Raw genomic sequence first — 12,555 nt, forward strand, 5'->3', positions numbered from 1 at the left:
TGAAAAACTAAGCTTTTCTCTAAGATCAGAAATAAGAATGTCCACTCTTGCCACTTCTATTAAACCGAGTTCTGGAAGTTATAGCTATAGCAATCAGATTAAGAAAAAGACATACAAATTGGTAAGGAAGTCAACTTCCTATTGGCAAAAGACAAGATACCATATATAGAAAATGGTAAACACTCCACTAAAAAGACTATTAGAACCAATAAATGAATTCAGAAATTGCAGGATACAAAATTATTATACAGGAATCTGTTGTATTTCTATACACTAGCAATTTATACAGAAACTCTTAATTTTTTTTTTTGGTAACATTTATTCAGTTTTTGAGAGAGTGAGAGGGAGGGAGGGAAGGAGGGGCAGAGAGAGGGAGACACAGAATCCAAAGCTGGCTCCAGGCTCTGAGCTGTCAGCACAGAGCCTAACGTGGGGCTCCAACTCATGAACCGCAAGATTGTGACCTGAAGTCGGAAGCTAAACCAACTGGTCCAACCAGGCGCCCCTAGAAACACTTTCTAACAAAGTGGCAGAAAGAAATTAAGAAAACAATTGCATTTAAAATTGTGCCACAAACACTGATGGAAGAAACTGTTAACACAAATGGGAAGATACTCTAGGCTCCTGGGTGCATAGAATGTTGTTAAAATGTCCATACTGTACAAAGTAATCAGAATCAATGCAATTCCCATCAAAATACCAATAGCAGTTTTTACAACACTAGAACAAATAATCCTAAAATTTGTATGGAACCACAAAAGACCCTGAATATTCAGCCAAAACAATCTTGAAAAAGAATAAAGCTGGAGGTATCACAATCTCAATTTTGAGATACACTACCAAAGCTATAATAATCAAAACAGTATTGTACTGGCACAAAAATATATTAATGGAACAGAACAGAGAACCCAGAAACCCATGCTTATATGGTCAATTACTCTATGACAAAGGAAGCAAGAATATACAATAAGAAAAAGACAGTCCCTTCAATAAATGGCTGTTGGGAAAAACTGGATAAATACATGCAAAAGCATGAAACTAGACCATTTTCTTACACCACACACAAAAATAAAAATAGGTTAAAGACCTAAATGTGAGACCTGAGATCATAAAGCTCCTAGAAGAAAACATTGGCAATAATCTGTCTGACATCAGCCCTAGCAACACTTTTCTAGATACATCTCCTCAGGCATGGGAAACAAAAGCAACAATAAACTATTGGGACTACACCAAAATAAAAGGCTTTTGCAAATAAGCAGGAAAAGGCACCCTACTAAATGGAGGCAATACTTCCAAATGATATATATAATAAGGGGTTAATGTCCAAAACATAGAACGAACTTATGCAACTCAACCACAATCTGATTGAAAAATGGGCAGAGGACCTGGACATTTTCCCAAAGAAGACATACAGATGGCCAACGGATGCATGAAAAAATGCTCAGTATCACGAATCAGTAGGGAAATGCAAATCAAATCCATAGTCAATTTACACTGGTCAGAACGGGCAGTATCAGAAAGACAAGAAGTGCTGGTGAGGATGTGGAGAAAAAGGAACTCTTCTGCACTATTGGTAGAAACACAAATTGGTGTAACCACGATGGAAAACAGAATGGAGGTTCCTCAAAAAATGAACAATAGAAACACCATATGGTTCAGTAATTCCACTACTGGGTATTTATCCATAGAACAGGAAAACACTAATTTGAAAAGATGTATACACTGCTACGTTGACTGCAGCAATATTTACAATAACCAAGATATGGCAGCACCCAAGCGCCCCATCTTGATAGATGAATGGATAAAACCATTGTTTTTGTATAAAAAGATGTATAATACATACATACATATAAAAAAGATGTATATATACATACTGAAGCATTACTCAGCAATGAAAACGATGATATTTGACATTTGCGACAAGATGGATGGACCTACAGAGGACTATGCTAAGTGAAATAAGTCAAAGAAAGACAAATACCACATGATTTCACTTATATGTGGAATCTAAAAAGCAAAACCAACAAAAAGCACAAACAGATTCATAAATATGGAGAACAAGCTAATGGTTGCCAGAGGGAGGGTGGGCAAGATGGATGAAGGGGAGTGAGAGAGACCGGCTCCTGTTATGGATGGGTCCTTTGGCCACCACCCCACCCATCAGCCACTCTCCTCTCCTGAGGTGAAGTCAAGGTCCCACAGTGCAGGTGGCCCTTTTCTCTACAAACAGGCAGAAGCTGACAACATCATCTCGAGTAAACAGGGATTTGTTTACAGAAATTTGTTTACAGAAATTGGCATCTGTTCACTTACCTTCCCATCCCCCACTCCCATCCCTCACCCCAGACTAAAAGGTTTCACCGAGGAGCTGAAGAACAATCATCCTTAATCGTTAAGACATACTGTCTACTTGGACTTTTAATTGCTCTTCCTGCACTGCTGAGTAGTAACCTGTTAGGAGACTTTGCACTATTTATACAAGGTATTTTCCAAAATTTAAAGCCTCACCAAAATCTTAGAAAGCAGGATTATCCCCCTTTGGTGATGTGAAAATCGCTATAGTAGTTGAAAACCTAAAATCACACAGTTCCTGTGTATCCTTAAGATAAAATATAATTTCAACACATAACGTAATATCTTAAGCCAAGACATGACAATTCCCAAGGACCCACACTTACAGGTCACATTCAGGGGCAAAAACATAAACACTATGGTCCCACTTTCCATCCTCCAGAAGTCTGAAGGATGCAAACCTCCCAAACAGAATAAAAATCATATGTCACCAATTGTGCTTTCCTCTCTAAACTTGGTAAGCTCCCCTAAATGCTGCCACCTCTTTTAAATCTGGCAATTTTCAGGGTGCCTGGGTAGCTCAGTCAGTGAAGTTTTTGGCTCTTGATTTCAGTTCAGGCCATGGTTCGTGGGATCAAGCCCCATGTGGGGATCCATGCTTATAGTGCTTAGGATTCTCTCTCCTCTCTCTCTGCCCCTTCACTCTCTCAAAATAAAAAAAAAGTAATAATAAATTTGGCAATTTTCTTTGACAGTATGAATTCCTGGCCCAGAGAAAGGTATCTCAGTGGAGTAAAGAGAAAGGGGCATCTGCAAATCACTCAAAAGGTGAGATCTTCCTGTTTCCGAATTCGGTCTTGGTGCTGTGACCGGCATGCACCGCCACCAAGAGACACAAGTAGCAGAGGCACCAGAAAGTGATGATCTTTCACCAACAGATTTCCCCCTATTTAAAAAAAACCAGTAAGTTCAATTAGACTGGTGTTTCATGGAGAAAAACCTCATTATTCCATAGCAGATTTATTTTTTTTTATAAAACCCGTCCTGCCTTCCTGGTGGAGTCTGATGCACTGTGTTCTTACATACTTTTTCTCTGACTCCTTCTACCCAAAATTTCAGTCGAGTTGGTTGGTTTTATTTGTACTTCACTGTTATTCAATTTTACAGCATTGCTGAAATATGGCAATCACAAAGTACTTTTGTTTATTTTTGAGAGACAGAGCATGAGTGGGGGAGCGGCGGGGGGTGGGGGCAAAGGATCTGAAGCAGGCTCTGTGCTGATAGTAGTGAGCCCCATTTGGGGCTTGAACTCATGAGCCATGAGATCATGACCTGAAGTCAGATGCTCAACTGACTGAGCCACCCAGGTGTCCTAGAAAGTTCTTTTAATGTCTTCAATCTAAGGGGTGCGAGCAAAGTTATTTTGCAAATCTAAAGATGAAGGCACACTGAAAGCTAATATTTACCTTAAACAGCCATACAGAAGAGAGCGGAGGGAAAACGGACTCTGGCAAACACAATCACTTATACATTCTTAAAGTTGTGAGGAAAAGATACAGAGTCACTGAACCATAAGAAATAAAGCTGTCACCAAGCCCATGTGCTTCACTTGGAAAATCAAGACTGTAACAGTGCAGCTTACAAATTTAGGATTTATCCAAATTTGTAAGGAAGAAATAAACTCTCACTATTTGCAGATAACATGATACTATATAAAGAAAATCCTAAGGGCTCCACCAAAAAAACTATTAGAACTAGTAAATGAGTTCAGTTAAGTCACAGGTTACACAATACACAGAAATATGTTGTGTTCCTATACACTAATAATGAACTAGCAGAAAGGGAAATTAAGACAAGAACCATGTTTACAACTGCATCGAAAAGAATAAAATACCTAGGAATAAACATAAGCAAGGAGGTGGAAGACGTGTACTCTGAAGACTAGACACTCTGATGAAAGACACTGAGGATGACACCAATGAGAAGACATTCCATGCTCATACACTGGAAGAGTTAATATCATTAAAATGTCCATACTACCCAAAGCAATCTACAGATCCCTGTCAAAATACCAACAGTATTTTTCACAGAACTAGAATAGGCCTTAAATTTGTATGGAACCACAGAATACTTCCAATAGCTAAAACAATCTTGAAAAAGAACAAAAACACCATAGGAACCACAATGCCAGATTTTAAGCTATACTGCAAAGCTATTTAGTAAGCAAACAGTATGATATTGGCACAACAGGAAACACACAGATCAATGGAACCGAACAGAGAGCCCAGAACTGTACCTATGCTTATAGGGTCAGTGTAGGATAAAGGAGGCAAGAACATACAAGAAGGAAAAGACAGTCTGTTCAATAAATGGTGTTGGGGACACTGGACAGCTACATGCAAAAGAATGAAACTGGGTGACTTTCCTGTGCCAAACACAAAAATACACTCAAAATGGTTTAAAGACCCAAACATCAGATCTGAAACCATGAAACGATGAAAACAGGCAGTAATCTCTTGGACACCGGCCTGAGCAGAATTTTCTAGACTATCTCGTGAGGCAAAGAAAACAAAGGCAAAAATAAAATATTGGGCCTACACCAAAATAAAAAGCTTTTGCACAGAGAAGGAAATCATCAACAAAATGAAAAGGCAACCTACTGAATGGGAGAAGATATTTCCATACGATATATCTGATAAGGGGTTAATTTCCAAAATATATAAAGAACGACGACAGCTCAACACCAAAACCCCCAAATAATCTGGTTAAAGAATGGGCAGAGGACCTGAACACACATTTTCCCAAAGAGATATATAAATGGCCAACAGACAAATGAAAAGATCCTCAATATCACTAACCATCCAGGAAACACAAATCAAAACCGCAATGAGATAGCACCTCACACCAGTCAGAATAGCTAGCTAGTATCAAAAAGACAAGAAATAATAAATGTTAAAGATATGGAGAAAAAGGAATCCTTGTGGGGTACCTGGGTGGCTTAGTTGGTTAAGCATCCAACTCTTGACTTTGGCTTGGGTCATGATCTCATGGTTTGTAAAGTTCGAGCCCCACACTGGGCTCTGTGCTGATGGTAGAGTCTGCTTGGGATTCTGTCTCCCTCTCTTTCTGCCCCTACCCCACTTGTTCTCTAATTCTCTCTCAAAATAAATAAAAATAAACTAAAAAAAAGTAACTCTTATGCACTGTTGGTGGAAATGTAAATTGGTGCAGACACTGCGGAAAACAGTTCATTAAAAAATTAAAAATAGAAATACCATACACTACAGTAATTCTACTGCTGGGTATTTACTGCAAGAAAAGGGAAAAACACTAATTCAAAAAGACATATGCATCCCTATGTTTATTGCAGCATTTATAATAGCTAAGATATGGAAGCAACCCAAGTGTCTATTTATATATGAATCAACAAAGAATATGTGGTATGTGCATGCGCGCGCACACACACACACACACACACACACACACACACACACACAGGAATATTACTCAGCCATAAAAAAAGAATGAGAGTTTGCCAGCTGGGATGACAATGGATAGACCTAGTGAGTATTTTGCTAAGTGAGAGAAGTCAGATTGAGGAAGACAAATATCATATGATTTCACTTATATGTGGAATCTAAAAAATAAAACAACAGAAATAGATTCATAAATACAATAACTGGTGATTGAAAGGGTGTTGGTGAAACAGGTGAAGGGAATTATGAGGTAAAAACTGGGGGCACCTGGTGGCTCAGTCAGTTGGGTGTCTGACTTTGGCTCAGAACATGATCTCATGGTTCATGAATCTTAGCCCCGCATCGGGCTCTGTGCTGACAGCTCAGAGCCTGGGGCCTGCTTGGGATTCTGTGTCTCCCTCTCTCTCTGCCGCTCATGCCCAGTCTCTCTCTCTCTAAAATAAACAAACATTAAAACAATTTTTTTAAAGTAAATAAATCAAGGGGATGAAAATGACAGCACAGGGAATACAGTCAATATTTCAGTAACATTGTAATAACTTTGTATGGCAACAGATAGTAACTACATTTATGGTGAGGACTGGCAGAATACATAGGATGGTCATATCAATCAGTGCGGTATGCCTGACACAAACACTGTATGTCAAGTTCACCGCAATGAAAAAGAAAATGACTAGAATGGTGGATGTAAATTCTAGTACCTACTTTTCCTCTTAAAAATAATTCTCTACTGTGCATTAATAAATGGCTAGATAAGAAAATAAATGTACTGTAAAGCAGTGGCTACCTATTTGCTGCCTATCAGAGGCAACTCGGGCAGCATTCCCAGAGACCTGGAATAACTATGAAAGTGTAGCCTTGAAATCTTGATGTTTAACAAATGCTCCAGGTGATTCTAATGTGCCTGGATACAGCCATTTAAAAGCATGCAAAAAATCAAAACTACGTAGACTCGAGATGCACCCAGGTCCACCTTACATGGTTACACCCAGCTGGCAACAGTTCCAACACGGTGTAGTCGTGTGGGGACAGGCCGGGTAAGAGGGAGACGCAGTTAGATTTTCCAGAGTGAGACATATAATGCAGAGGACAGAGGCTTTTCCTGGACTATCTTCTTGGAAGATACTTGCTACTCTTTCTGTGGAGTAATGTGTGTCAGGCAGGGTCATGCCGGTGACACAGAATTGAAGAGGCACAGTAGTTCATTAAAAAGACTAGTCAGGGGGCGCCTGGGTGGCTCAGTCGGTTAAGTGTCCAATTTCGGCTCAGGTCATGATCTCATGGTTTATGAGTTCAAGCCCTACATGAAGCTCTGTGCTGACAGCTCAGAGCCCGGAGCCTGTTTTGAATACTGTCTCCCTCTTGTTCATGCTCTGTGTCTTTGTAAAATAAACATTAAAAATTTTTTTAAAAAGGCTAGTCAGAATATTGCCAGGGAGCAAAATTATGATGCACATTGATAGTCATTGCAGCAAGCATTTTCATCTATTTTTACAGACCGTATCTATGAACTCTGAGGGACTCTTTCCCCCAGGGATTCATATGAGGAAGCAGTCAGATACAGGTCACCTGCTCGGGTACATGCCACACGACATCAAACAACACTCAGCATATGTTGTCCACCAACACTGAGGGGTTATTTGCTGCCGTTGGCATGGAGGCCCTGAACAGATACGGCAGATGGTAACAGCAGGGTGTGCACCTAGTGCTTCAGAGGTGAGCCGTGGAGGGCTGGCCGTGTGCAGAAGGAGCGCCATGACGATTCTCCAGAACAAATGTCTACAAGGGCAGGGCTGACAGCAAATGCCTTATGGCAACGTCGGAAGTCTTAAACAGAAATCAGACATCTTCTATGGAAACTGCCAATCAGTAACAGAGAACCCGACGAAAGATTCTAAACAGATTATATAAGCGGTAGTGGGATGACTTTTACATTCTGTGTGGGAAGAACACCCTTTTCCTACAGGACTTTAGAGTCCCATCTGTAAAAACACTGCCACCTCTCTGAACATAGCCTGGCGCTCCTGTCTGCAGGCTGTGGCATGTCCGTTCCGCTGCCTTGCGCAGGGCTGGCTCCTAGCACATGCTTGTGGAACTGAATATGAGGAAATGAGTAAGTGGGAAGAATAACCAGCTGACTCATCAATTATTAATTTCGTGTCAATTAGTAGATCATTCCTTTTTTGAAGTATATATGAAATATATATTTTGAGAGAGAGAGGAAGAGCACACAGGCAGGGGGAGGGGGAGAGAGACAGGAGAGCGGGAGAACCAAGCAGGCTCTGTGCTGTCATCACAGAGCCCGACATGGGGCTTGAACTCATGAATCATGAGATTGGGACCCAAACCAAAATCAAAAGTCAGATGCTTAACTGACTGAGCCACCCAGGTGCCCTGTATTTCCCTTTTGCTATGAAAAAGGTTACTCTAAATTCTGGGTTTTGGAAAGTGAGTTTAGGAGTCATCTGTTCCAGGATACTTCCCTTTTCTTAACCAAAAATACTACATATTAATGATAAGCATAGACCATTAAATAATGAAAATATGCTTTGACTTCTACAGACTTATCATTCTCACCGGAAATGTGAGCTTAGCTAATCCTGGCTCACAATAGCCTAAAGACTTCACTCTTACTGTAAATAACGTACAGAATGCACGTGCACTCATATATACACTATCATGGACTGAAAGTGTGCATCTCCCCCCAGTTCATATGCTGAAGCTCCAAACCCAATGTGTTCATACTTGGAGATGTGGCTTTTGGGAGGTAAATCGGTTTAGATTAGGTTATGAAGGTGAGACCCTCATACTAGTATCAGTGCCCTTATTATTATTTCCTTATTTGGAGAGAGAGAGAAGGAGAGAGAGAGAAAGAGCATGAGCAGGGGAGGGGCAGAAAGAGAGGGAGAGAATTCCCAGCAAGCTCCACATGGTCTGCATGGAGCTCGACCCCATGAACCACGAGATCATGACCTGAGCTGGAATCAAGAGTCGGGATTCTCAACTGACTGAGCCACCCAGGCGCCCCAGTGCCCTTATTAAAGAGAAAGAGACGCTAGAGTCCTCTCTCTCTCCATACGCATGTACCAAGGAAAGGCAACGGGGGAGAGGGGAGAGGGAGGAGGTGGCCATCTATAAGCCAGGTCCGTGGCTCTCTACCAGAACCCAACCACACTGGCACTGTTATCTTGTACTTCCAGCTTCCAGAACTGTGAGAAATAAATGTCTATTGCTTTAGCCACCCAGCCTGTGGTATGTTACTTTATTACAGCGGCAGCCAAGCTGATTAATGCACCAGGAAGGCAAAAGTTGCTGAGGATGTTGCCTAGGGAAAGGAGCTGGTGATCTCTTAGGAGGGGAAATATGTTTACCACATTCTGGGGTGGTGTTTTTCAGTCTTTTTTAGCCCAGTCACTCCCACAATTGATAAATATAAAAGTTTTATATCTTAATATCACTTGAAATTAAAACCAAAACAGGGGCGCCCAGAGGCTCAGTCAGTTAAGCATCCGAAGTCAGCTCAGGTCATGATCTCATGGTTCATGAGTTCAAGCCCCACGTCGGGCTCTGTGCTGACCGCACAGAGCCTGCTTGGTTCTCTCCCTCTCCTGTCTCTCTCCCCTTCCCCCTGCTTGTGTGCTCTTACTCTCTCTCTCTCAAAATATATATTTAAAAAAACAGAAAAGGAATGATCTAATTGACATGAAATTAGTAATTCATGAGTTAGCTAGTTATTCTTACCGCTTACTCGTTTCTGTATATTCGGTTCACCTGTTTTGGATTCTGTATCTGCCTCTCTCTGTCCTTCCCCCACTTGCACTCTGTCTCTCTCAAAAATAAGTAAATATTAAAAAAAAATAAGTATCTTGATGGAAAGGAAATGGAAACAGTGGGACAAAGAACCACCACATAGCTTCCCCACCATGCTCCCTCCACGTCATGCTCATGAGAGTCTCATCCCAGCCTTCCTGGCTGGGAAACCCAGTTCCATCAACACTTTGAAGTAGAGCCATCCCCTGGGGCAGGATCGCATCACCAGCACCCCCCACCCTGATGTATAACCCCAGGTCAAGTCTTTAGTTCACGGTGAGCAATGTAAACAGGACACAGGCCGGGGGACGTGCGCCAGTAGCGCCAGTGCATGCTGTTCCTGCTGGTGGACCTCCACGAGCAGCTCAACCGAAATTAGAAGGTTACGGTGAACGTGGACTCAGGACAGGACGAGTGAGACAAATCAAGTATCTACAGGCAGCAGGCTGAGCAAGCCTGCTGCGTCCATTCCACAGTTGGACCATCTTGCCAATACAGCCATACACGGTTGGCCACACTTCCCTGCATCCTTCCCCACAGCACAAACGTCCTTGCCAATTCCACTGCAATACTCCGAGGTACTGGCCACAGCTTCTCTCTCCTCTGGACAGGGTTTGGATGGGCACTGCCAATTTTTGCCTCTGTGGCTTTTTTTTTTTTTTTTTTTTTTTTTTTTTTTTGCCTATACTACTTTGGATGACCAATTGTTTGGATGTTTTAATACACTTAATCAGGTTACAAAGAAATCCTGCCATAACACAGCTGTGCTATTACTTATGCTCACTGTATATATCTTTGTGCCGTATCACAGGCTCATTTTAGAATGTAACTCTCAGAGAAATCTCACTTCTAAGCTCTTGGGGATGACCTGCCACGCCACTCATACACACGACAGTTTAGGTGTCTGTGTACGCACACGCATAATTATCTACGTGTACGTTCACATACCTCCATGTGCGTGCTTTTGTTATTTTTAGAATTTAACCCTTTGACTGGCAAAGCCATCCCGCATGCTTCTATTTTTTCCTTAGTTTTTAACTGAACTGTAGAATAATGCAGTTTTGAATTAAAAAGCATTTGACTTAACTAAGATGGTAAATATCTGAAAATACTGCCAGCTCCTGAGAAAGTGTTCAAAATGTAAGCTACACCAGACCTCCTTTACCCCAGGGCCAACAACTTCTATGTATGACAAACGTGTTTCAAACAATGGCAATATTTATACCTGAGATATGTAAACTGAAGAGCCCGCTGACTTAAAAAAAAGCACTTGAAAGCCCTTTTAGAAACGTCTGATTTGATCCCCTATAAATGTGGAGTGGAAAGCTTGAGTTATGCTCCCTTGAGAAGATCAATGGTGCTTAGTACAGAAAAGGCTTTCTCCCCAGCTGTTGAAGGAAGAGCTGGCAAGGGGTCAAAGGGGCCTGCGGCCTTCCCGTTAGCTCTGGTCTCCAACAGACCCGTTGTCCTCTCGTGCTGCTGTGGCGTATTCATTACTGACGGACAACTTGCGTGTATGAAACTGGCACGTTAGCTACGAGGGTGGAATTACATTTTCCCACAATATTTTTTTCCCCCCTCAAATGCTTTTGTGCTAAAAAGGCTTTTAAAACCATTTAGTCTGGGAAACTAAGATGACCTTCAGTATCATTTACCTCTTGGTCACACCTAATAGAAATCTATAGGGACGCCGTTCCCCAGGAGAATTAACAACAGACAATACTAAGTTTGTTTGCTTTCCAAGCAGCTCAAGCCTAGGGCTCCTTCATGAAGCAGCACTTGCTCGTGACTGCTGAGCTGCTTCCCGATGGCAGTGCCACTGGGGAGGCCAAAGGACGGTCCCTCCTGGGTGGCTCTCACATCAACGGGTAGTGACTGATGTACTTAGGCACCTGGGAAGTGTGAGTCCATTTCACACCAGAACATACTATTCCTAGCAGAGGTCACTGCGATGAACAGACAGCTCCCTTTTCTTACAAATACATGTATGTATTAAATGACTGGAATCTCACCCAGAGGTTTAAAAAGGAGGCACCTGAAAGAAAGCCCCCATTATTGTGGCTGTCTCCCCAGAGATGAACTTGTATAGCAGAAACTCTGATAGCTCTGCCACTCAGCGACCAGACTGGGCCCCTTTCCATTCTCTCTCGTAGAAAAACGGGGTCTTCCAAACCCAGCCTTTTACCCAGCCTCCGTTCTTTGTAGGGAAAAAAAAAAAAATCACCATGTCCGTCCTTCTGATTCCTCCATCCTTTACTACAGCCACGTTTCTAGCTTTGGTACAGATCTTGCTATTCTGTTATGGTGCCCTGTGGGCTGCAAGATTCTATGACTTTATTGGAACCAAACATGGACTGAACACCCAGGGTGCTTATTTTCCGGCTTGAGTTAACATAAACCAGCATGGAAAGATTCTTTACCAAGTATAAATTATGATACTAAGAAACAGAGTATTTATTTTGATCCCTTCATCTAGAAATCTGTTGACACTTCAATCACTAGGAAAATGTAGGTTCTTAAACAATGAAGAAACATATATAAAAAAGAGGTTAGCATTATAGAAAGGGATAGAAACAATCTACTAGGAGACCAGTAGGAAGGGATTTAATTATTTAAACCTACTGCAAATATTTGTATATTGCTATTTTAAGACATACTAGAGGTAGATGATCTGGATTGATTTTTTTTTTTTGAGGTTGTTATTTTAATTTCTTCTACCATGACCTGGATTTTCCTCTTAATCTGTGCAGATTAATCTGTTTTTAAGTGGCTTACTTCCTTACCTAACCACAGTCCTTTGAACTTTAGTTCAAGTGTCTTAAAAAAAAATTAGTCTTAGTAGTTACTGGCTCATCTCTTACTAAGGCTAATGGTATTACTATATGTGCCTCTGATTTTGGGATATTTGTTACAGCATCTGCAGTGCTCACTAACACACTAACACGTTTCTTAGAATCAGATGCTGCTTTTAGATTCC

At 41.4% G+C, this 12,555-nt stretch overlaps 1 protein-coding gene across 1 annotated transcript in view; it reads right to left on the reverse strand.

The window, feature by feature from the left end:
- The window catches only part of JPH1 (junctophilin 1), an 86,946-nt gene that overhangs the window by 11,579 nt on the left and 62,812 nt on the right, over nucleotides 1–12,555 (reverse strand).

Source organism: Suricata suricatta, chromosome 15, assembly GCF_006229205.1.
Source record: "Suricata suricatta isolate VVHF042 chromosome 15, meerkat_22Aug2017_6uvM2_HiC, whole genome shotgun sequence".
NCBI classification, from domain to species: Eukaryota; Metazoa; Chordata; class Mammalia; order Carnivora; family Herpestidae; genus Suricata; species Suricata suricatta.